Raw genomic sequence first — 27,046 nt, forward strand, 5'->3', positions numbered from 1 at the left:
CCAGGCTTCTAAAAGTTCCACTTGGACAGTTTGCTCTGCCAGAACTCCTCCAACCTCCTTTCAAATATTTCAAAGGGGATCATGTGCCCTCAAGTGTCCATATCCAACCACATTCATGGGGCATTAGTCAGCACTTAAACAGCTTGAAAATGCATTCCTTGAAAATATACACCTTAGTACAAACATGTGTTTCTCAAGTTGCAGCTTTTAATTCAAGTTATGTGCCTACAGTGAGGTTTGTCCCTAGTATTTATTTTCTCCCCTGTAACTCAGTGTTAATTCACATACAGAATTGTTCAGGGACATCTAATTCAGACAAAGTCACTACACAGAAACAAAGATCTGTGGAGACTACGTTTATTTTTTTGACAAAATTATTTGAAATGCAAGATTAAGCATTAATCATGAGCACATCAAGCAAGATACTTCAGTATTGCCTCTTAAAGGATACATCTGGATCTCAGACTAGTAGCATTACCTGAGTGCTCTTCAGAGACTTGCACTTCCTACTTTACTCTAAATAACTCCTTGTCTTATTAAAAGCTGCTGAATCAAGAGAAAGATCTTCGGGTTCCTGCCCAGGGAAGTTTTCAATCAAGCTCTATTTGAGGAAATTCACTCTGTTCTGCTACTGCAAAGCCTATCTGCTACTCTCCAAGGAATCCGTACAACAAAACCCCCATTTACTGCATATGTCAATGCTCACAGGTACTAAAATTCACTTAGCAGTTCTCTGCTGTTAGTAGCTACAGGCTGCTTAAGCCAATCTGTGATTTTTAGATGGAACTTCACTAGGTGCAAAGCACACACCAATAGTGCATTTTGGTACCCCAAAATCCTTATGATCACAATCCTCAGCACACGCTGAGTGTGTTAAGTTGTGATGAGTTAAGTTTCCCATCTTTAAGAAGGCAAGAAAAACTAAATTCTGGAATGGTACAAACCACTTTCTAGCAGAAATGTGGCATGACAACTGGTCCTGGCCTGCAGTGCAGTCCATCTGTGGGCCAGGCAGGGGAGTGCCTGCCAGTAAGGGTGGCACTGTCCTGGCTTGGCACCCTCCCTGCCAGCCCTGCAGCCACAAGCACTCCACACAACACTGCTCCTGATTCCATCCAGGCTCCAGATGAGACCTGCAGCCCAGGGACATGGCCCTGGGCAGTTTTTTCATGTTAGCAGATCTCAGACAGTGAAATGGCTGTTTGGCCAAGCCTTGCAGAATGACCTGACAGCACAAGGCACGCTGCAAACCTGGTTTTGGGGTATGGAAATGTCAGCTACAATAAAACACTGCTCAGAGCAGGGGAAGCCAAACTTGGCAAGTCCATGTTTCTGCTACCTGAGTCAGGCAGACTGCCCCATCAGCTGTGTTTGGCTGTCTCAAGGGCAACCCAGGGAGGAAAGGACCATCCTTGGTGGGGAGTAACATTTAGGAAGGCAAAGGAAGAGAGTCAGACTGAGGGAAGAGGTTGCAGGCAGGCTCTGGTACTTTATGCCTCTGGTTTAGGTGACCAAACTCTGCATGAGAGGGCAGACTACAGCATTGCTATTTCTATAAGCTGTGAGCACTAGGACTCTGCAGATGGGTATTTTATAACACACACTCCTGGCCCAACTGGTAGGAGACCAGTTAACAAACACTGCAAGAAAAGAGATGTAAAACCCTGAAGATGCTTGAAATCATACCATAAGGAAACATTTCTAGTTTCAAAGGCTTGCATTTGGAGGTGGGGAAGACTCGTGTTTGGATAGATGATCAAAATTAAAGAAAATTTTCAAAATTAGCAGTCCAGAAGTTTAAAACACAAGGTACTTGTGGAAAGCAAAAAAGGGTTTGGGGAGGACAGTTTTGTGGGCCTGGAGGTTTGGAGGATTTGTTTTGTTTGTCTGGTTTTGTTATTGTTTGGTTGGGTTTTTTTAATTTTATTTCTTAGTTGTTGTGAGGGTTTTTTTGAATATAGAATGACAAGGTTTTCTATAATATATAAATAACCTAAAACCTACTTATTGATTTTTTTTTAATATTATGTTATCAATAATTAGAAAACCTTGTTTTCTGGATTAGATATTAAACAATTACACTAGTACTCCTCAAGGTATTTCCAATATTTAAATTTAAATAAACTATAATAAAGATTTATGTAAAGGAATATTCAATTTGTTCTCAATTTCCAAGCATTTGCATTTAGGGGCTGTGAGTGCATAAGAGAACTGACCAGTCAGAGAAACTCAGATTGCCTTCATTGCCTAACTCTGGGTTTTGCCCAGCTCCAGCAGAAGGTTCCTGCCTGCTCTGGTGTGACCCCAGGGATGCTCCTGCTGAGGGAGCAGCACCCCTGCCTGCACAGAGCACTTATTTTAAAACACAGCCCCAGCACAGCTGCACTGGCACAACAAACAGGCCACAGCAGGAAAATGAGGACAAGTGACCCAGGCAAGGAAAAAATTTCTTCACTGAGCGCTGTACCCAAGCTACATTTCCTCAAGTGGCACCCACAAGCTGCAATGATATTGTTAGCTTAAGGTTTGTGTTAAATTGGAAGGGACAGTCCTGTCATATCCCAGTTCTTGGACAGTCTGTCTCCCCTGTCTCATGCCAGCTCTCACATTTACCGGGCCAGGGAGCTTAAGCAGCCAAAATAAGCCAAGCCAAAACACAGAATTAAACCCCCACTCATTTTCAAACCTCCCTCTTATGTCACACAAGCTCTTGTCTCAAAACAAGAGGAGGGATGGGAACAAACATCCAAGGTCACAGAGTAATCTTCTTCACCCTCTACAGACTCAGCACTGCCATGATCCTCTTGATTTGCACTTGTTTTCATGCTTTCACTACAGGCACAGGTGAGAGGGGAAGGTGCATCTATTTTCTCCCCTCCACAACAGAATAGTGGTGAAACAAACCTTTCCCTTCAAACCTGGAATATTCAACACTAAACACCAGCTCAGTCAGATGGCAGTTCCTCACAGCTCCATCCATAATTATCACTAACCAGCCCTCTCCACTGTGTACTCATGTAACTGAAGTACTAAGAGCTAAAAAAATATGGGGTCCTAATTTGTCTGGGCACTTAAAGATGGGCCTAAGCTTACATTCATTTCTCTGAACACAGAAGATAAGATACAGTAAAAACAGGAAAAGCTTCAGTTATTTTACATAGACCACAAATCCCAAGTAAGGTACAGCTATTGTCAAATGCAGCTGATCAGCCAGTGGCATTCATTTTTTTCTTGTATTCACATTTACACAATTGACTTCTTCAGGAATTATCCATACCCTTCATCATAAGCCCATGCTTCATCAGTACTTAAATAAAAGAGGCTTATGTACATAAAATTTACATTGCAGTAGCTGACCCCCAACCAAAGAAAGTTTCCTACAGTAAGCTGAACAAAGTTAAACCTTAGAAACTCTCCTCTTCCCTTATAAATGTTAGTTACAGGAATTTAGGTCTGCTGAAACAGACCATTATGTAATTCTCCTAATCCTGCAGTGTCTTAAAATATCTTCCTGTACTATCACATCAAGTGTGGGCACACAGTGGGCATCAGATGTTTGTCCTGTGAATAAAATGGGAATAGAAAAACATTCTTTTATTATCAACTTAAATGTTTTATAATGTCTCTTCTCTTGAGACAAACTGTTATTTTTTTCTGCACTGCAGAAAAATAAATGGATTTGTGCTATGTTTGAATTTTCTTTTTGTTTTAAAGACGATAAACTAGAAAATGTATGCATTTCCAAAGAACTGTATTCTCTACTTATATGAGATACATGTCTACACAACCACGCTTGAGCAACTACAAGGTTCAGGTGAGGACTGCTGAAAAAATACACATTAAGTTTTGGTCACTTTCTATTTAATTACCACAGGCTCTCCTGCAGCTTAGGAGGTTTTTGCACTGAAAGAGAGAGAAGATTCATGACCCATATCAAATCTAGCCATATGGGAAGGCTGCTTGCAAATCATTTTTTTCACAGGAGCAAGCAAGCTTTGCTGGGCTTAGTTGAATATGCATCCCATCACAATTCCTTGCATTGCTTTAATACCACATTAAGATTACATTGCATCTCTTATTAAAAGAATTGTTATCGAGATCATAAATACACAATGTGCATGTAGAAGAGCACTTCAAACAACAAAAGCTGCTTTATGCATAAGGTAACTACAGGGTTTAATTAGGAAGACAACAGGGTTGGGTTTTTTTAGTCAGATATTTCTCGGACTCTCTCTCTTATCCTGTAGTCAATGCTGGTGATTCCTGCAGCTCCAGAGAGGCTTCATATCAGAGTAATCTTGGCAGTGGACAAAGAGCTCCTGACTCCCAGTGGGGAGCTCAGAATCACTGAATCCTGAATGGAGCAGAAATGGCAATGTCAGAGGGCGAGGGAAGCGGGCTGGGAGAGCAGGGTCTCACTCTGAGCAGTGTTCAGGCTGCTCATGAGCAAGCACAGACACACACACACATGCTGCAGTGTCTGTGGCTGCACAGCTCAGCCTCCCCCCAGGTCTGACAGGGTTCTCTGCCTTGGGAAACAATGAAGCTTCTCCACTGGAAAACCTCAGCGCAGATGAGAGAAGCAGAAACATAGTCCTTTTTTCTATGTTCATACCCTGTATGATTAGGAAGTTTAGTCTGCAATTACTTTGAGCAGCAGTCAGGGGTCAATCTCTGGAGTCACTCTGGCACACAGGTGTCACCAGGGATGCCATAAGCTCTTCTAGATCATTATGGGGTCAGTCTGTTCCACACACTCTAAGGGGTTGAATCCCACAAGATCTATTTTAGCATCTGTAAAAGCAACCAGAAAAATCTGATTATTATGGTTTTCAGTACTGCGATTTTATATTTTAAAGAGATGTTATGATGGCTATTTTCCACAAAGTTCAGGAACAAAACAAAACCAGGTCCTTCAAGGTGAGGCCTACTGCATCAGGCAAACCCAAATGCTCCACCACCCACAGAAGACATAGCCATGAGATTTTACAGCCAGTAAATGATTCAATTCTTTCATTTTAGCTTCTGGGTTAAGATTTCATCTATTTAGAATTTGTTTCTCTTTTTTTTTAGATTAATAGAATTGTTAGTTGTGTATATATTGTGCTATAACCTTACCAACAGGACAAAGACAATTTACTTTTATCTAGCTCTGTCTCAGACTGAAAACTCAAAACGCATTTATCACTGAAGACTACTCATTTAATGTCCATTGTAATGACAATCCAAACAAATTTTTTTTTTAGTCCAAATCTTGTGATTTAAGTCTTTATACATGTTGAAACACCTCAAAAATAAATTACTGAAATTTCTCATTAATTTATTAGGGACGCTGTCAATAACAAATCCTATGTAGCAACAAGATAAAGAACAAAATTCCAAGGCTTGTAGATGATACCAAATTTAAGGGAGATAAAATAATGACTGACAACACAAGCAGCTTTAAACAACTTCAATAATTTAAGTGATTCCTCCAACAGATGGCAAAAGCACTTCTGAGCACACGTTTACAAAATAATTGGTCTGGAAGCAGGCAAGTAAGACAAGAAAAGTGTACTAAATGGCACAATTATTCAGCACAGTGATTAGAAAAAGGATGTGGGGGCTTAGCAAGGAAAAGAAATGACTGAAGCTATTGGCACAAAGGAAAGCAGTAAGACAAAAGCATTCATTAGTTATATCAGACTCCAGGCAGGTTATCCTACCAGCACTCTGAACACAAGGTGTTCTCCAGCTGGCACCTACCATCCCCTAGACTACAAGAAACAAAACAGATGTTTGTGTAACTGGAGTTTCTTTTTCTACCTTCTTTCTTTCCTGAAATAAACAAGCTTTTAGACTCCCACCCCAGATCTCACAGCACATAATTTTCTTGGTGAGTGTATAAGCCATGAACCCATTTTCCTTTGGTCAGTTTGATGTCACACAAGTGCCAGGGCTACCACAAAGCAGATGCTGTTCCAAGGTCAGAAAAAGACTGATCAGGGCTCAGGAGGATGTTTAACATCACTCAACAACTTCACACTGCTTTTGTTCAATGTTGATTTCATCTTCACAGCACTTCTTAACAGAGGACTTCTATTAAAAGTAGTATTTCCCATTATATAGCCCAGCACTTTTCTCTCCTGAATGTGATTTAATGCTACAACACAAAATGTATGTTGATATAAATACACAGCATTACAAAATGACAATTTGAATTACTAATCTGAAAGACTTCTCAGCTTCACCGTCAACCACTCAGCCCAAGTGCCACAGCAGCTGGGTAATGCAGCCAAGGAAAATAAGGCAGGCAGCCAGCACTCATCTTTTCTGGCAAAGCAGAAAACCTCATGTAAATCTGTGTGACAGATAATGGCTGGGAAAGCCAAAGAAAAGCTTTTATAATAATACATAATATTTCCATATTTTCTTGGAAATGTTGATCTTATGGCTTCACCATGATAGCAATTACCTGCTGACACAGAACACAATTTTTTAAATTTCTCTTACAGACAAGAGGTGCTTTAAATTTTATATCCTGAAGACAATAAAACTATTCGTTATATAAAATTAATTGAATAAAGAAATTTCATTTTGTAGTATATTCCATACTTCAGCAAAAATAAGTTGGATTCTTTAGTAAATATTTCAAAACCTACATTTCTGGATACTTCTTGAAAGCACTTGGATTATGTGCTTCATGCAGAACCTTTACAGTATTTATGCATAAATTAGGTCCTGGAAGAATGTACTTGCTTGATGTATATCTGTGCTACAATTCCCATTCAAACATTTGGAAAGCTAAATAAGGAAGACAAGCTAATGGCATCCCTTGGGTTTCCAGATTTGATTCCAACTGTGGCATCCTTCAGGGAGCTCTTAAAAAGTAACAGAAACCTCACAGCAGTCTGCAGCAAAATTTGGCACACACAGCTTAGAAAATAGAAGTCTTCAGGAAAACTGCTTGGGTTTTTTGTCCACACTGATATGAGATACCTTCAAATAAAAGATAAATGCTACTGACAAGCAGTATTTGTTCAAAGCAGTTTTCTTCAAAGCTGGTGTAATCTGTTAGCAACTCTTCTGAACAAGATGGTGCATAATTACAATTTCAGCCATGCAGTGAAGTACAGCAGTACAAATACAGTTGCAAATGCAGAGGCATAGGCTGGGACCCTCTTCTTCTTCTTCTTCTTCCCCCCAACACCCCACCCTCAGCTGGAAATGCAGTGTTTACCCCAGGACAGAGGGTCTACCACACTCCTCACTGTGAAACACCACACTGTAGTAACAAAAGGTACTGCAGGAAAATCATCCTGCAGCAAATGACCTCTGCAGTGCACAGAGCATAAATCCACTTCCACGTGAAGAACGGCAGCGGGGAACAAGCTCAGTAGCAAGGTCTCAGAACTAATTCCACAGCTGGTTTAACAGAACCCAAACCATTGTATACAAAACAGCAAAAGGTTTCCCACTGCTATGAATTAGTGAAAAGCAGAAAGCCCATCAAAAGTAAGAGTGCAACCAGACTCCATAGACCACAGTCCATGAGCCATAAATCAACAGCTGTCTTCTTGTGACTTCACTTTTAAATGGTGCCTTCAATACATTTTTGAACATCTGATTTTTAAGGTAAGGGGATATCTAGAGACATCTACTAATTTTGGAATACAAGTTAGATCTAAGTGCAAGAAAATAAAAGCAAAGATAGTTTTTTTGTAGCTTCTTCAGAAGAGTTTGAGGGAGTCAACAGTTGCTGTTAAGGAAACAGAGATCAGATTTCTCTGGTTACAGAGTCAGGCAACCCTGATTCATACACAGAAAAATCTTATTTGATTTCCTTTATTTTCTGCAGTTCAGAGTGCAAATAACTCACACTGTGGATAAGAAATGTATGACAAGATTTACATGAGTATCACAGAGAAATGCACCAACAGGACTGAGGAACTGTAACCACCTCAATCTATCACTGATCTATGTACAGACATCAAAGACAGAGTCCTGTGGCTGCCTCAATATACATACACACAGTTCCTAGATATCTGTAAATAAATTTGTAAGCAGTATTTTCACAAATTATCATAGCCTTACCAAAACAGCAGGAGGGAAAAAGGCAAAAAATAACCAGCCAGTTGAAGCTATGAAACTAGAATAAACAGTGCCCACTTTTCTTTCAGTCCCTGCTTAGCATCAAAATAGTCCTAGAATGTTTTCATTCAAGAATTGCAATAAGAAATTGAAAAAAATCTAAATCAGAAATCATTGAAGGACTCATTTTAAAGGCAGCTGTACAATAATGCCTTAAGTTCTACTCTCTCATGTATAATTTTTTTAAACAAAAAAAGAAAAATAGTTGCAAAACTGGAGTAAAAGGAGCTGATACCTTTTTCCCTGGTCTGAGAATTTTGAGCCAGACACAGTTAAGGGATAAAACCATTTTTACCTTGGTATTTAAAAAGGATCCTTATACCTGGTATTCCATGTATGCAATTGTATAGCCCTTGCAAAATAGCATATCTGACAGATTCCCCAATGAGAAGTTTTAATGCATGGTGTGACATCTCACTGTTCTCAAGTATTACCCCCAGATGGGGCTTAATCCTGGTTTACAAAACATGTTCTAGAGAGAATTTTGGTTTATTCAAGATAGTGTAAGGCTTTCTGGCCTCCAGCTGTGAGGCCTTTAGAATGTTTGGTTTTCTTGCCTAGCAGAATACCAGGACTGTGCTAAAATATCATGCTTAAAGAATTACAAGTATGTATGCTAGGAATACTGAGAATACATAAAAGTGTATATAAAAAGAAAAGGCAAAAAATCATCATGGCATCATTGCTGCTGATTAAAATACCATAATTTAATGCAACTATATTAAAATCAGCAATGTGCTGAGGCTTTCCAGACAGAGAAGTAGACAGAAGGATTTGAAGATAATCAAAATTAAATTGCAGTATCCTCATTCACCTCACACAAAGCTTGACTCATTCTGAAGGACCAGTTACTGGCTCTTCTGGCACTCCTGGTGAAGCCCTACAGCCAAAGCATTGTAAATACTGTATTAGACTTGAGAAAAATGAAAAATCTGAAAAATGGGCTGTTACATCCAGATTCCTCTATGCTACAGCATATTGCATCCTTCTCAGAGTGATAAAAGTGAAAAAATTTTCTTTTTAACTTGTTCAAGGTCTATGAGAAGCCATTTTGTCCCTTACCAGAATTTCAGGTACTACACAAGCAACTAAAGCTTAACCAGAGACTCCTTTTATCACTTCTAAATTGCAGGAAATAACAAGAACCTGCTTAGTAGGGTATCAAGGCAGAATAGAAAGAGACCCAGAGTACTGTTAGTTTATCAATTATTATTTGGTCCATAGGAAGGAAATTAAATATTTCTCCTTTCAGTTAAACAAATAGTCAATGATGTGTCAAAGTGGTAAGGTGCTTGTTTGATTTCAGTTTAGTTTGAATGTAATTGATCTTTAAAGTGCCTGTACTCATGGACTCTCCAGAGTGCTTTGTAGTTTTTCATACAAGCTTTCATCTTTGATAGCCCATTCTTTTATAAATGGCAACTCTGCATAATGAAACTGTGCTTTTTCAATTAAAAATTTCAATGAGCATTTCATAGAAAGAAAAGTCACTTTAATTACAGAACTGAAATTTTGAGACTATCTCTATTACACAAAGTTATGGTAACTAATGCTTATTGCTAAGTATTACTATTTATAACATAAGTCAACTAATACATTTTTTAGCAACCTTACTGCAGTTTAAGATTCAATAACATTGTGGTTAAGAGTGAAGCACTGAAAGATCAAAGTGAATTCTGGAATCTAATGTATTTTTATTAAATTGCAGCCCATAACCTTAGCACACATTCTGTCATTCTTTCTGTTAAGAACATCACTCAAAATCAATAGCAGGAAAGAAATGTGTTTATAAGTAAAATGCAGAGGGGTTCAGCATATCAGTGCTGCAATTTCTAATTAATATAATTTTCATTAACTCTGCTGTAAAATTCAGTGATCAGAAGAATGTTTTTATGTGTTCCACCTCCAACATACATGTGCCTGTTGCTCACTCTGCTGAAGCAGAAGCCTAATTAGAAGCTTCTGGATTTGGATATAATGAGGCCTTTTTCAAAGTTGGGCAGTTATTCCTCAATAATTAAGAGGCAGGAATTGATCTCTCTCTATTCCACTTCTTATCTGAAGAAACCTGCTGATGTGGTTACTCTGCATTTTGCTTCCTATCATTGATTAACTTTTGAAGTCCAAAATCTTAAAACTACCCATTATGAAATCTGAGGAAGTTTGTCTTAGGTTTTTTTCTCCTTTTAACTTTTCCCATTTGATTTTTTTTTCTTTCAGAGAAGGAATCCTGTAATTTCCAGCTCTCCCTTTAACTGCACTGGGAGATGACAGAGGAAGAAGTCTACAGGGACTCATCTCTATCAGAACAACTTACTATGTCAGAGTGCTTTGAAGCAGGCTGGAAAGCTATTTTCAAAACTTCCTTTTCTCTGCTTTACAGCAAATTGTCCTGTACCACAGTACAGTTGGCAGTCCTTTGTAGGAAGTGTTACAGAACAAAATGTTTGACCTCCACTTATAAAAATTATGTTATTGTATTTAGCATTTATAACTAACTTTACAGAGAAATAAGAGCCAGATCTGGGACACAAAACTACACAGTGCTGATATCCCACAAGGATAATATTCCCTGAACTCCTGGATGCTCCGGTTTCCAGCTGATTTTTGGGTATTGTCAACACTTGTAACCTTGGGGGGGAGCAGGGGGGAATCAAGACGTTGATACTTGTCAAACCTCAGCTTAACTAACCCATTTGAATATTAAAGGAGAAGAAGATGCCTAAGAGCTGAAATACATCAATAATCTATGTAGGCATGTGGCCACAAAGCCTCCTGGAAAAAATACAGTCAAGAGAACTCAACCAGAGCTGTTTGCCTCTTAGTGAGTTCCATTTTCAATTAAAAAGCTCAGTGTTAAACTCCCTAATGCCAGAACAGTTTTAGGCTCCTCCTTTTAATCAGCTTCCTGAAGCAGAAATAGAGCCTTAGAAAAAGTTACCACTTGTCATTGCTTTCCCCTTCCTGTGTGCTCCCTCTTCGTGAGAAACCTTTGATTAATGTTTCAGTGCTACTTCCTCTGCCACCAAAAGCAATCTGTGCACCTTTTCTCTGGCAACACAACTCACAATCAAAGGTCAAACCAGACTGAAAACTCTGCAATGGAGATCTGGCATCAGTTTCAATTTAGTTATACTGAATAGTGAAAATACATGGAAATAATCAGTGCATACCTGCAATACTCCACTAATACATGGTTGATATGTTTAAGTGTATCAATCAATATATAGAACAAAGTTAAACTGTCATTAAACAGTGGCAAAACAAAAATCAGTTTTTCTTCAAAATTGTAACATGACAACCAACCACAAACCTAGGAAAAGAACTGGTTTTCACCAAGTTGCTCTGTGTGAAAAATTCCTCTATTTCTCTGATTTATACTGTCAAAGCAACACAGATGATTCATTTATAATAAAAATCCTGAAAAGTGAATGTATTCTGCTTGGATACTTCAAATAGCAAAAGTCAAAAATCAGTATTTCAAAGTTGCTAAAGTTGATTTGGAGTTAACATTTGACATTTGGAATATATTTTAGCCATGAATAAATTGTGAACTTCTGATGTATAAGGCCATGAAATGTTCCTTCCTCCTCAAAATACAAACTTCTGAATGTTTAATAGGAAAAATCAAACCGATTTGAACAAAAAATATCTTGCATGTAAATTACCACTCTTCCCTGTGGACTCTCCTTGACCTTAGATTTGCCACAATCATCTTCAGAGAATAAATGTAATTGGATGTTCTCCTGCCTCACAGACCTAGAATACACCAGGCACAACATAATGCATAACATGTGCATAAGAGCTTCAGGGCTTTGTTTAAGAGGTGACACCAGCTCATCTCAAGGGCATTGTACCTAGCTGTAAAAACAAGTTTAAATAATACTTTCACAGAAGAACTCAGAAACTTAGTTATAAAATGTTCACTAGTCTGTTTGTTGACAGGATTATTGTAAGAGGTTAAATCCTGTCAACATGCAGAAATGAATGGAGTATTTTCATATTATTAGGTGGAAGAAGACAAATAATCCATCACACCATACAGCAAACACTACATTCAGAAAAAATGTTCAGCAAAATGTTTAATTAGGGAATAAATTACAAATGCTTGCATTATTTGTTTAGTTTGTGACCTTTCAAGCATCATTTGTTCATTACCATACTACCCTCCAAACTGAGACTAAGCAAATACTAAGTGCTCCAAAACTTTTTAAACATTACATGTATTATTAAACATTCCAGTGTTAGGGAATTACCAAAGCTAAATGGTTTTATTTGGAGAGCAGATTATAGCAATAAAAATTGCTGTAAAATTCAAGTTTGAGGAAGAGTTAGATGCATGAGTAGTTTAGCAAACTTGCTAAAGAAATTAGTACACATTCAGTCATGAGAATTCTGCGCCCTACACAGGGCCTGAATGCCAAATTATTTGTTTCATGTTTCCAGCTGTCATGGTTTGACACTGGCCCAATGCAAGGCACCCACCAAAGTCACTCACTCACTCACCCTCCCCTGCCATATCTGGGGAGAGCAGAGGAAAACTCAACAAAGGGTTCATGAGTTGAGATAAGGACCAGGAGAAAACACTCCAAGGGCAAAACAGGCTCAGCTTAGAAGTACAAAGTGAATTTGTTACTGGCAGAGTCAGAGGAGGATAATGAGAAGTAAAATAAGCCCTTCAAAACAACTTTTCTTTCCCCCAACCCCTCCCTCCTTCCCACCAGCAGGGCAGGGACAGGCCGTGGGGGTTTCACCATGGGCTTCACCACAGCCTGCAGAGGAATGTGGGCTCTGGCCCCTGGAGCACCTCCTTCCCCTCCTTCTCCACTGACCTTGGTGTCTCCATGTTGTTTTCCTCACATGCTCTCACCTCCCTTCTTCTCTTCTCTAGCTGGAATTCAAACTACATTGCCCCTTGTTTTGATTTTCTTCTCAAATAAGTTATCACAGAGGCATTACCAACCTCTCCCATTGTCCCAGCTTTGGCCAGCAGCATGTCCATCTTCAGAGCCATCAGAGATTGGCTCTGCTGGACATGGTGGAAGCTTCCAGCAGCTCCTCACAGCAGCTCCGTGGCCCCCTGCTACCAAAAAGCAGGCCATGCAAAACCAACACACTTTCTGACACTGTTCTGATGTTTGTCTTTTCACACTTTTTCAGGCTATCACCATATTTGATTTGATTCCAGAGAAAGTTGCTAAAATTATGGACAGAACTTTAGTAACACCCAACATACAACTTTTCTCAAAGCAGCCTTCCTTATTTAGATTTTCAAATGAATCATTACTGCCTCTGCTTAGTTTAACCAATCCTGAAACCAACAAAAGGCTCAATTCAGCTCTTAAAAAGCTACTAACCCAAATATTGGTACTAATTTAAACTGAGACAAACAGAAGACAGATTGAGATCAGACTGTAGCAGAGGACAGCCTTGAAAATTATACAGCTCTTGCCCACAATTAGGTATCATTGTTATTCTTCTGTCTTTCATTTCCTTCTCCTGGTAATAAATCCCTATAAGGAAACCTGGCTGCACTTCATTTTGTATCATTTAGTATTTAGACAGCCTCGTTCCCTTTTTTCTAAGCAGGTGATTGATTGTCTTCTACACACTCTGTTACTCAATAGCCACACCTATGATGAGATCCTCTAATATGTTCATGAATTAGTCATTACTCACACACCTTCCTCCAGGAACAAAAAGGTACCTGCCAGCACTGGAGGGTTAGAGCCACACTGAACAAGCCACAAAGCACACTTCCTAAGAATTGCAAATCACCCTATAGCAGTTGAGGATCAAATAAAATTTAACAGTTTTATTTATAAAATTTGATTACACTGGTACCATGGGTTTTATATGCTATTCCCCAGTCTTGAATCTACTGAAAAATATTCCTTAGGCTCAAATACAAGCTTCAAATCATATAGCCATAAAAACAGGCAATATTTGTAATACAAGATAAAACCAAATTGCCTTTAAAAATCCCACAGTATTTTCCACAGAAATGTAACTGTTAGCTCTAATGTACTGGCCAAGATCCAGTCTGGGTAATTATGTTCCCTTACCTGAATTTTCCTTACAGTTATTCAATTTTACCACCTGTCCTAAAACACTGTGAATAGTTAAGTGAATTCTGCTCCTGGCACTAGAAAACTGATATAAACCTTTCTGTTTCAGCCAAGTCTCATAGAAAAAAAAACAACTATATATATACACATATATACAGACATACATGTATGTGTGCATGTGTACATATATAAATGTGCATGTTTTGCTGACCTCAAAGCAGTAATCTACATTTTTTTTCAGATTCCACAGACTTCCTTAAAATGTGTATCTGTCACCCTGCCAAAAGAAAAAGGCTTAATGTCAGACCCATCAGCCAGATTGTCTTAGAGGCAGGAAATCATGGTATCAATCTCAGGCCTCCAAGGCCATCAGATATCATCCAGTGCCCAGCAGCCTGTTTTGCAAAGAGTCTGAAATTGGGAGATTCCCAGTTTTGCCAACAAGTGGAAGACTTGAGATTGGGGGAACAACTTCAATAAAGTTTAAATCTCATTGCAGGCATGCTGTATTCACTAACCTCACTGAAAATCTGGGAAACATTTTCCATTCAAAATGATTCAGTTTACAAAGCATGGCTGGGCAGCTGTACTCCCTGGTCATGAAGGTATTTGGAAGAAGTTGGGTTTCCTTGTCTTATTTCCCCCCTCCCTCCCATGTGTACACACACCCAAACAGACACTGATTCAATCCTGATGATCAGATAGCCCACTTTTTTACAAATTCTCATTACTAATCAGCACAATCAGGATTTGGTCTCATTAGGCTGCTGCATTTCATCCCAAAGCTGTCTGCTGATTAATTGTATATGTCAAACAAGGTGAGGTTTCTAAGGAAACACCGTAATTTCTATTAAATCAGTTGATGCAATTAAAAAATAGTCGTGCTTCTGAGAATACAAACCCATCAATTTCATTCATTCTCAAGTACTGATTGTAATGTTCCTGTATCCTATTTTAACCTGGAATCTCTAGGGAAAAAGTGGTGTAAAGAGCTGGGTGAATTTTGCTATTACACTAGGGCTGTCATCCAAATTGCTCATTCAAAGATAGTGTCACATCCCTCACAGGTATCCCTACTGCCTATGGGTATTCCAGGCTTTTGAGATGACCTTGCCTCTCTGGAACAAAGTAAAGGCACCCAACAGCCAAGCTGAACATTAGAGCCTGCATCTAGGGAGCAAAATTTGGGAGGATTACTCTGGCCAGACCTAGCTGAAGAGATAGTTATTAAATTTGTAGAGAAAATCCAGACTAATTTGTAGAGAAAATTAGACTAGAAATCTGATGGTGGTGAGTTGAGCAACAGGTTCAGGACTAAAGAGATGCCTGAGGCTAGAAACTTATTTATAAATCAAACTTAGTACTGAAGGATACTGCTCCCCCATCTGAAGTTACATGTGTATATTTCATTTCAAACTTTACCATTTAAAAGTCCAAGATAGTAACAACTAAAAAAATTCATAAGAACATAAGAGAACTTATAATATTCCTTGTCTGCAAGAAAATTGTGACTCCATCCCTCACATATACCATAATAAGTTATAAAAAAGTTTTATTTTTGCAGTTATTTTTAATCTGATATTCATTATGTACGCAAGAACTTATTTTAACCTAAGTAATATCTAGTCCATGAATGTGAATATACGACAAATACACATTTTACTCTGTTAACTTTCATGAAGAACTGAATTAAGCTTTCATAAAGCCCAATTTACTTTAGCAGTGCTACAAAAACAAAAAAAAAAATCTAGACTTTTACAATCCGTAAGACAGAAGTACTTGACAATAAATGGAAGCATTACAGAAAGATTAAAATAGACAAGTGAGAACATATAATATTGCCTGATCAGCTCCAAAGTTCATCATTGTAAATCCACTTAATTAGAGATAGAACTACACTACTCATTGAGCTATTTAGTCACTGATACACCTTTGATTTGATTACAACACCTCTGACTTGCTTAACTCCTAATGATGTCAGATTTCTGCTCATAATGAGGTACAATTTCTCCCAAAAATTGGAAGTCTTCAAACAAAGCACCTGAAGTGAAGAAAACTCATCACAGACAGCTTTAAAACAATCTGTGCAAAGACAATTTGTTACAAATTTTTTACAAAGATTCTGCTTTGAACTTTAGTAATTTGCAAACTTTGCAACCATTTACTTATGGTTGGTACATCCTGATGGAGTCACAAAAAAAGCACAAAACCAACAAGAAATCAAAAAAGGGACAAGTAATAAGGAACAGCCTGACCTAGAACTAAATGATGAATTGGCCTCTGAAACATTTTAAGAGCCAAATATAATAACACTTTTAGGTTTCATTTCCCCTACCCCTTGAGGCCTGTAATATTTCCTCATTAAGTAGTGCAGCCAATGAACAGACTCAGCTGTCTTACTCCCAGACAGAACTCTATGTGACATAAGGAATCAATATGTGCACCAGAACCACTCTTTCTCCAAAGGGCTCATGCCAAAAACGAATGGTCTGAGCCAATGTACAGCAATTCATACATAAATTTCTTAAATGAAGAAGCTTTAACTTCAATCTGCAAAAATCACTGCAGAATACTAAGTTCATTGTAAATATCTCCAGAGCTTCACTTTCCTGCTCTTCTTTAAAGAAAATTTCCTACCTTAAAACCATTAAACTTTAACAGCCTGTTTTGACAAGGGCAGAAAGCAGAAGGGAACAGATCACTTGTCTGCAGCAACATAAAACACTGTCCTAGTGATCTATAAAGGCCAGTTGTATGAAACATGTCTCATAATACATGCAAGCCACTTTCCATCCTGAGACTGGCAAGTGGCTTTTCCCTGTTTTGACATCCATATAGCAGGTGTTTTAGTGGATTTTTTCCTCCCCCTTTTTTTTTTTTTACAAAACCTCCAGTATAAAGCAGAATTTTATTTCAGCTGTGTTTGCATCATTAGCTTTCTGGCAATCATATAAGCCTAAATTATCCAGGCAAGCAGTTTCATTTATCGAGACCTCTTGCTGGAAATGAGCAGCAATCAAATCAGTCAGCCCAAATTATCCTTGACATTAACAAAGGGCTCTAGGATCATTCTAAGAAATTACTTTCTCCTGTTACAGAGCTGATTATGTTGTAGATGCCTCTGCCGCATCACAGCACAAAATGTTGTTTAAAATAAAAATGTTTATAAGAGCATGTAATTTTCATTGCTACTGTTTGTTATATTCAATGTTTTATTACGGCATGCCAAACATACATTATATGTGTAAGGGTAGGCTTGCACCAAGTGTATAAAAGTAGTAATGGCTACATTAGCTGGTGTTTCCTTCAGCCAAGCAGCCCTGTGGAGACAGGAAAGAGCAGCCACATCCCAGGCTGAGGGGCTCCCTAAGGGTGCAGCCAAGAAAACTCTACACATTATTGCTCTGCGTCACTGCAGGATTGAGGTTTTATCCTCTCAGAGGCCACATGAACTAGATTGAGTTGTCAGCTGCTCCCAGACAGGGGTGATTTCTCATGCATCTCCAGTGCCTTGTGCTCAACTTCTCCGAGATCTTTATCAGGCCAAATTTAACTTAGAATGTCTTGAAACATTTTCTAGCTTGAAAGCATAGAGAGCTCAAATGGGCAAGAAAGATAATGGGAGCTCTCCATGCTTGCCATTGATCAAGTGTGAAGGAGGAGGAAAAAATGAAAGCATCTTCACAGTCTCAGTAAACAGCAAAGTTCTATCTGAAAGTAAAAAAAAAAAGCCTCCAGCTCTTAGATTTTGTAATCTAGGGCCTAAAGGACACTTCTGTTTCTGAGGTGGTGAGGTAACAGGTTCTGGATTCAGAGCCCACTGATATGGCACACAAAACCAAAATGTTATAAAAGATTTTAAAAGTGCTTCACAATTATTTCAACTGTAGAAAAAAAAAATGCACAAAAAGCTAGAGCTGTCAAATGGATAAGGAAAAATTTAGAAGAGAAGAAAATGTATTCAAGCTTCAAAAAGAATATTAAAAAATCCTACTGGGAGCAAAAATATATTTAAAACTAGAAAAATAGCTTCTACTGAAAGCAACCCATAAAACACAGGATGTGGAATTTTTTTCCCCCCCAGGTAAGCACAAGCTAGAACAGCAGCTTTGTGGTTAAAGAGAAAGACATTTCTGGTTCAGGACCCAGCTATGCCACAGGGACAATACCTTATCTAAAATTATAGCCTCATAATTTGAACACATTTTTACCAGACACAGAAATCTGGATTAAATAACAAATATAATGAACAACTTAAAATTCACCACAATCGAGTGAGAATTCGTAATTGTTAGTTTTAAGCTCAAAATTAGTAAATATGTAAGATTGCACTATGATTGATGAAGTCACAATATTGAAGGCTGACACTGATTTTAGACATCCCTACCCTGCATTTGCTAGTCAAGTTTCCTGCACACCCAATGGTATGAAATCACTTATTGCATATTCTCCTCTCCAGTTGCATGCTATTAAATACATTTTCCTGCATAAAGACTCAGGCATATTGTGCCAACAGTTTTCAGATGTTGTTTGCAGTTCCTTTTCCCAAAATGTGTGTACTACTTCTAGACAGGCAGACTAAATTCCAGCCAAATATGGCTCATATAGAGTTAGAATTAGAGAATCATGTGTAGATTGATTTGACAGAATTACACTGGTTTCTGGATCCCTCAGTACCTCTCAAACAACTTCCATAAATCAGTGTCCTGTAAATCTTGCCCTGACACAGCTCACTTTCTAGGGCAGTATGTTCCACATCCACTCAAATCACCGTAAGGTCACAGCAAAATCACTGATTCAGTGGGACATGCATTTTACAAATTAAGTGATCATCCCCAGAACTGCAGAGTGCAGCTAAAGGACACAAAATAATTCACACTACTACCTTCAGCATTAGAACAAAAAAACGTGACTTTATTTCTTGATTCTGGTATTTATAGATTCTTGACAATGACCAGGGATTGGATAATTAAGTTACCACCTTCCCAAGCACACTGGTCATGCGAAATGTCCATCAAAAAATATTTCTTAGAAGGAATCTGATAAACAACTTATGTTAATAGGACTTTCATGGGAGAGTAACTAAAACTATGAAACATTTTCAGGAGGCTTAATTTTCAAGGTGACAGCAGAGAATCTTGGTTTAATAAGTCTCAGGTCACGAAATGTGCCACTTCAAAACCCCATCTGAAGAGCAGGCACTCATGGCAAAGTAGCTGAACATAAAATTTCTTTTAAAGAAAACATGAATTTACATGTCCAAATATACTAAAAGTTGTTGCCTTTGACTTGTGGAACAGAACACGAAACCCTCAAGAAATTATTTGCTGAACAGAGCAACAATCAACTATTCAAAATTTAAGTCAAAGCTCAAAGTAAGCTTAGATGTTTTATAATCATCATCATCTTCTCTCAAGATAATTTACATGACTTTATATGGTGAGCCAGTTAAAGACAGTTTCTCTTGCTTGTTTCCTCTTATTAGGAGTTACTTTTAGATATATCAAAGTGAAAATAAAATTATTTCTCTCAGAGTACTTTTACTCAACAAGCAGTAGTAGATTAGGCTGTAATGCAAATCAGTTACAAGATCATTCAGATTTTAAACCTTTAAAAAAACCTAACACAGATTTTCTCTTTATAACCAAAACCCAGAAATCCCAGTGGCAAAGAAACACTCAGATATTGCTGGAAAGATCTGGAACAGGAACAGCTGCCAAGGAATACAGAAGGAAAGAGCTGGACACCTAAGCAGTGGCCTAAGAGTGTTCCAAGGGCAGTGCCAGGAGAGAAGAACAGCTAAAAACCAAAAAAAGCAGTGAGCCAAGTGCTTCCCCTGCACTGATGAAGGTCCTTTCTCTGCTACAACTTCTTATTTCCAACCCCATTTATCTCTTGTCCTATTTACCATCCTCTGTGTTTGGCTAAATCAAAAGGATGCAAAAATGTCATGAACCCAGAAGGACTTCAGCATTTACCTGTGAGTGAGTGGGGACAAATGCAAAAAATATAATAATGGAGGCATTCAGAGTTTTGAAGAATTGACTGTCAAAGCCTGGAAAAACATTATCAGAGAGATGGATCTTTGTGTTAAATTCCTAACAGTAATAAGTTTTTAATGTGTATCAGGTAAAAATACAGAACAGGACAAAGCAGAAGTAGAAAGATAAAAACAGAAGGATCAGGTCAAATGACACCCTCAATATTAAAACTCATGCATTACATTCCTACCAATTTGCAGATACTAATTCAGGCATTATCTTTGCAATGGAAAATGGAGGCCTTTTTACCTGATTATAAGCTGCAGAAACAAGTAATTATTTTTAGAGTGATTTTTGTATGCAAATATTCCTAGGAAATAGCTGTGGGAGAACAATTTTACTATTTGAGGGGGTTATTTGAACTGTGCTGACATTCTGAATAACTAGTCTTGTGCATATGGAAAAGCTAAGCTAATTAAAGCATTTTGTTTCAATCCTAAATATTGTTTGAACTTGCTGTTTATTCACCACAAAATAAAACTGAGATTTCTGAAATAAACAAAGAACTCCTTTTTTAAAAAATAAGTATCTGAACTTCACAGATCTCCTTTGTTTTTATTTCTTTTAAAGGAAATTTCAACAAAACCTAAATGATTTAAGAAACATCAAACAACAACTACATTTGCTGTCAGAAATGTTTTTGGTTGAAAACATCACATGTTTCCAATGGCACCCAGAATTCCTACACACCTTAAACAGGACTTCAGTGAATTCTCCTGACAGAAAGACTAAATTACAGATCTGGTAGGAAAGCATTTGAAGGGAGAGATATTAAATACCTGAATTAGTAATTATTGTGACAAAAATGTGTCAGTAATTCTATGTTCCCTTTAGATAAAACCAAGGTTGTTAGCTGGTCATCTCCAGCTCCTTGGGTTTTTTTCCCAAATTCTCCTTTGATGTAACACATACATTGCATGATGGAGCAACATGACTTGTTATCTTTCTTTAAAGGACAGGCTCATATGAAATCATCAGCAGGAACATTGTAATTTGTGTTTCAGTGCTTCCAAGCCACTTTTCCATTTAATATAATAATTTCATGTAAGTTCATATTTTATTTTTTAGAGTTCCTAGCTCCCTACTTGGAATCAAATAGTCTTAAATTATCTTCTTAATTTTCGATTCTCTAATAGTACTTATGACACAGGCTCAGATTTTGATAACAAATTATACAAATTTGCACTTAGATCTCCTTTTGCAACTAAGGTATCTTGGATATTTCTAGTGAGGCTAATCATGTAATTTCTGAAACAGAAAAAAGCAGGAAGTTAAATAAAAATAGAATTCAAAGCTTATGCCAGATGTCTATAAAGGCAGTCAGAAAAGTTGCAACCCCCCACTCTGGCATTGCAAGCCTTTGAACTTGCAGAATTTCAGAGATCAGCTTCTGTGCTTATGCCTCAATTCAGCTGGGCAATGAATAAAAAGAAAATGCACTGGAGCAGATAAGAGCCCAAGCAGCTATTGAGTGAGAGTGTCCTAGAAAAGAGAAAGCCAGGAGTAAAGTCCCTTACTTCTGAAAAAAAAAAACAAATAATGTATTTCTCTTTCCCTTTTATCTTTTAAGACTCCATGTGCCAAGTCCTATTTCAGATTCTTAATGTATTTAACTATTGGGAGAGCTAACAGAATAAAAGAAGAGTGATTTGAAATAATAATTTCACTGATACAAAGAACCCCCTGAACCCAGCATGTTTTCCCTTCATACCATGAATTCCCTGAATTTATTCATTATCAACCTCTTCTGAAAGCACAAGTTCTCTTCCTGAATACATTCACCACTGATTACTGTCTGAAACGACTGCCAAGAGCAGGTTATTTCACTGAGCTCTTGGGACAGATGACATCTCTCCAGAGAAAATGGCCAAAGTCTCCATCATCATCAGTGGAAGCACCTCAGGTTTGACTGATCAGGGGCAGTGGGAGGCCACATGGACGGACACAAAGCTGAAAATCTAAACAATCCATTATGCTGATTAATTTTTATTTCATTGGCAAAATACAAACTTCAGCCCTTCCTCATTTCAAGCATGTTCTCCTTCTCACTTTGTAGTGTTTAACTTGCATAATTAATTAGCTTCAACTAGGAGAAAGAACTATGCAAAATACTTGAAAAGAGGGATAAGGACAAAAAAGCTGGATACACAGTTTTCAGGACTTCAAAGCAACAATGTTTTTTGCAGACACACAGCAGGGATTGCCTGAGGTAAAATAACTTTATTTGTGCAACAGAGACTCATCCTAAGTATTAATAAAAGGGCTGACTTGCAAAATAAAAAAGGTTCGATTTTAGTCTAAGAATTAATTATGGCAAATAAGAGAAGCATGAAGACTAACATGTTGAGCTTTAAAGGTGAAAATCCTTTAAGGTAAGACTCTTACTAAAAATCAGTAACCTGAAGAAAAACATGACAAAAGGCAGCTTTCTTTTCTGTGATCAGCATTAAAGTACAAAGTTTTGAGAATTATCTCCATCACTTTGCACTTTATATAGGACATGTACAAGAGCACTACAAGGTTTTAAATGCCTTTTCACTGAAACCTCAAGAAATACAGCTGATGGCAACACAAATAATGGCACAAAATAGCTTATCATTATTTTATAGTACTTTCAAGTCAGTAAAAAGTGTGTGTTGAATAAGATCCCAGCTCTTAGAAACTTGCAGTGTGCTGAAATGTTGCAGTTTCCTTCTCAAATATTCTTCATCAACATGAGACAAGAGAGAGAAAACCAAAAACCTTTCCAAGTTATACCTGAGCATTTTCTGAACAAAAGAAATATAGCCTGTACTTAACACTCACCAGTTCTCTTGATGTTAATAAAATGTAAATTATTTACTCACCTTTCTGTAAAGCAGTGAATAAAAATATCATTAGTATTAATGAAGCATCTTTAAAAATCATCACTATGTTGTAAGAATCATCCCTATGGAGCTGTAGGCTGCTATTTACCAGATGGCTCACCTCTTAGCAAGAACTAAAATAATAGAAAGACTCTTCTATGTCTTCTAGGTATCAATTAAGTCTAAAATATTACTACTCATTTCTTATTGCACTCTCAAAAACTCTTAAGAAGTGACAGAAATATAATTCTTCAAAGTGGTGATAAAAAAACCCAAAAAACCCACAAACATACCAACCCAGTAATAAAAACTTTTTAAGACCATGATAGCACACAAAATATGGCAAGAATACCAGAAGAACTGGCTCTAAGCAAACTTTAGTCTTGAAGTTAAACTAAGTCCAAGCTTCAATCAGAATGAGGTTATAGAAATATCTCCCATGAACAACAGTGGCCAAAGAAACTGGGAGTAAAAAAGTAAATAGCAAACTACCATTTTGGAGCTCTTACAACTTGAAATTAGTTGGTTTTTCATTTTGGTTACTACTACATGTGTATATTGTAAAACTGTATACCACTGAGAGGATTATTATTTTTATTACAGTTAAACTCAAACTGTCAAAAAATCTTCAATATTTCTTCCAGTAAGATAGGATAGTACATTAAAGTAAATCCAATTAGAGTACCTTGAAGCAAATGTGAATTTTTTACTGAGTTATTTAATAATTAATCTTAAATATCCCAGGAGGGAAAAGCATTTTTTTATTTCCTGACATTTTTTTCCACTTTTCTGAAACTTCAGCATCACAATTTTGTGTCAAATAATAAACCCTTAGTGCAGGCCTGCAGGCAAATTCTTGCACCAAACGAAACTTCAGTACTTTGAATATTAATGGCAGTAACTGCATTTCTGTGTATTTCTACAAAAGCCCATAAAAGACATGACTGCCTTTTGCACTTCATTGCAAGTTCTAGCCTGAGAAGATGAGATGATATAATCCTCTTTCTCCCACACAACCTCTTTTTTTTCCACTGAGTATTTTGTCTTGTCTTCTCCTCAATGAGGTACCTGAGAGACCAAAAGAGATTTTTTCCCGACATAAACTAACTTCAATTTCAAGTTACACTCCAACATCAAGGCTGAATTTAATCTTTGCTTCAATGTAGGCAATACTGCCTAGTGTTTCAGCTTTTCTGCAAGTTTTTCTTTTCAAGTCTTAAACAATTGATGTAAACAATTGAAAACACAGTGAAATTCCCAGAGACTTCAGCACGTGAGAAGACAAAACTGATACTGATAAAAGTTCATATTGCAAATTCGAGGTGAGCTACTGATCTAAACCCTTTGATACTGGAATAATATCCATAATAAAAATGCTTTTCTTCATCTGCCAAGTGAAAACCATGTGTATTTCTAAAATGAAATATTCCATTTCCACAAAGGTAAATAATTTGATAACAGAAACCATCTGTCTGATTTTTCTGTCCAAGCACTCAGACAGCACTTGCACAGCTTTAACAGTTTCACAAGTATGAAGAGAGGAAGATTTTTTTAACTTAAGGACAGGTCTGATAATAAACCTGAGGCACACAAGCCCAGCTTTATTCTTTGGACTCCAAGAGAGCAGATAGCCACTCCTAGAAACAGAGACCAGAGAATTTGGTTCCAAAATCACTTAAGCAGTCATCTAGAGAAAAATGAAGAGCTCTCAAAGCTGTGCTGCCAGCCTTTGAAGAAATGTAGCAGGGATTACCTAAAAGATGATCAAGCTGACAGGACATTTGAATATTTTAACTCTGCAGTTTGCCATCAAGATGGTTTTCCAAACAGAAAAATGTAAATTTTCTACACATGAAACATTTAGTTTTTTCTCTCAATCTTGAAAATGCTGTTTTTGTCACAAGCTTTCAAAACCTACAAAAAAATTAATCCTAAACTCATAACACATATTTAGAAGGTAACACCCTCTTACTGTTCACATTTGTTACGTTTTCACTGCATCTCAACTAACACAGAAAAATTTTCTTATTCATTCTCATGGCAATGTAGCAGTAAGCTGAGTCACAGTATCATGATGTGAACTAGTTCCTTCCTCAGGATAAACTCTGAAACACCACTCCCCCTTTTGGTTCTGCATGCAGACAGCAGTGGTAATTCCTTATGAAATTATTCTAATTAAAACCAAGCAGGTTCATACTAGATTTCCTCAAGTTAACTCTGACTAGTGGCTTTACACAGACCATACATCTTTGCTGAAATGATCAAAAGAGAAAATTCCTTTAAGCAGTTAAAAAGTACATTCTCAGAGGCATAAAAGCCATTTATATTTCACTTCAATCCTACCTCTAACGCCCAAGTTGTGCTGTGTCATTTCTTCTGGCTCTTGCATGTAGTACTTCAGTGCATCTGTCACTGCCAACACCTACAAGTATGAAACAAGAAGCACTAAAACAAAAATACTCTCATTCTACAATGCTTTAATGTGGGAAGAAAGCTGGATGGTATGCCTGCTACTGGTACACTTCTTAGAGGCATTCAGACCTTTAAAAATCTGACTCCTCTCAAAACTGAAGACGAGTCTCTCTCCCTCAAAATTTACACAGACTAACACATTCTAGATACAAACAAACAAACAACTTTTCAACTCTAACTAGTGGTAAATACACACCAATTTGACAAACCTTATACCAAGCAGGATTTTTTTTAAGATAAACCACAGCATTTTACATACTTTTGTGACTTTTTCTCGCAGATTAATCCCTCACATTTATCCTTTTCGAGCATTCTGCTAAGGAAGCAGGTTTCTCATTGTACCTTGCAAGACATATTGCCCTTCCTCAAATGCTTTCCTTAATTTGGCAAATTGCTAGAATTCTAGGGGAAAAAAGCAAATCAATCACAAAAAAAAATGCAATAGCAGGTCTAAACACAAGGTACTAAGGCACCCTATCATATTCTAAAAATAGAAACATTACAATATAATTATTACACATTTTCTCCAGTGGAAATATAGTTAGTATGTCATTAGTTACAACTCACAGAGTCAGACTGGAAATTCTGAACACCAGTGCAGAGACCAGCCTCAGTCAGTGAGGCAAACCAATCTCAATTCTACATTGCAAGTCATCTTTCAGCAACACCAGCAAGGAAGTGATTTTCATATAAAAAGTCATGCCTAACTCGTGCAAATAGTCTAGATCAACAGAGCATTATAGAAAATAAAAAGCAACCATCCATCTACCTGATTAGATCACAAGTCTTTAGTTTATCAAAGGTATTTTTGTAATTCAGTTTGTAAATCAGACTCATAACTGCAAAACACATCAGTGTGCTAGTCTGTGAACACAGCCTGACTGAGAAGGCAGCCAGGGCAGCTTCCTCCTTGTTCTTGGAACACCTCCTGGTCTTTGAGAAGAACAGGTTGTGCATCATGTAGAGCACACACAAAGACTTGTCTGAGTGAAAACAAGGAGGAAAAGGAAGATACACAGTGAAAAGATACAAATATAGAATGGTGTGTAAAAACACCCTTCATAACTCACCTCCTCTTTTAATGCAACACAACAGAATCTGGATCAAGCCAAAAGAGGAGATGTTCTTACACATTCTTTTCCTCTAAATCAGTATTTTCTGCATGACTTTACTGAAAGAGAAAGCATTCAAATTAAAATCATTAGACTGATGTATTAAATCTTTGCTAATAGTTTTTAAATTTACATTAAAGTAGTTCAGGAAGCAGAAGCTTTTGAATTTTCTGTATTGTCCTTCAACAGGACAATATGGCAAAGACAGATTTAAGGCAAAGACAGATTTAAGGAACTGGAATGACAAACTAGAAGTTCAATTTCCTCTCAGAACTAGGGTGTCAGCAGAGCTGATACTGAACCATACCAGCTTACATCTCTTCTCCTCCATCCCTGTCTCAGAGTATTTCACTTTGCCAGCAAGCACAAGGCAGAAT

The 27,046-nt window shown here is 37.5% G+C and overlaps 1 long non-coding RNA gene across 1 annotated transcript; it reads right to left on the minus strand.

Moving 5' to 3' along the window:
- Window positions 1-4,360: 4,360 nt before the first annotated feature.
- LOC107210591 lies at window positions 4,361-26,725 on the minus strand. Its single transcript, XR_004499357.1, has 3 exons — window positions 26,628-26,725; window positions 25,429-25,507; window positions 4,361-4,794 (listed from the first exon to the last, which is right to left on the minus strand). It is a non-coding gene; the product is annotated as an uncharacterized LOC107210591 (long non-coding RNA).
- Between the last annotated feature and the right edge of the window lie 321 nt (window positions 26,726-27,046).

The sequence above is a fragment of the Parus major genome, chromosome 13 (genome assembly GCF_001522545.3).
Source record: "Parus major isolate Abel chromosome 13, Parus_major1.1, whole genome shotgun sequence".
Taxonomy (NCBI): domain Eukaryota; kingdom Metazoa; phylum Chordata; class Aves; order Passeriformes; family Paridae; genus Parus; species Parus major.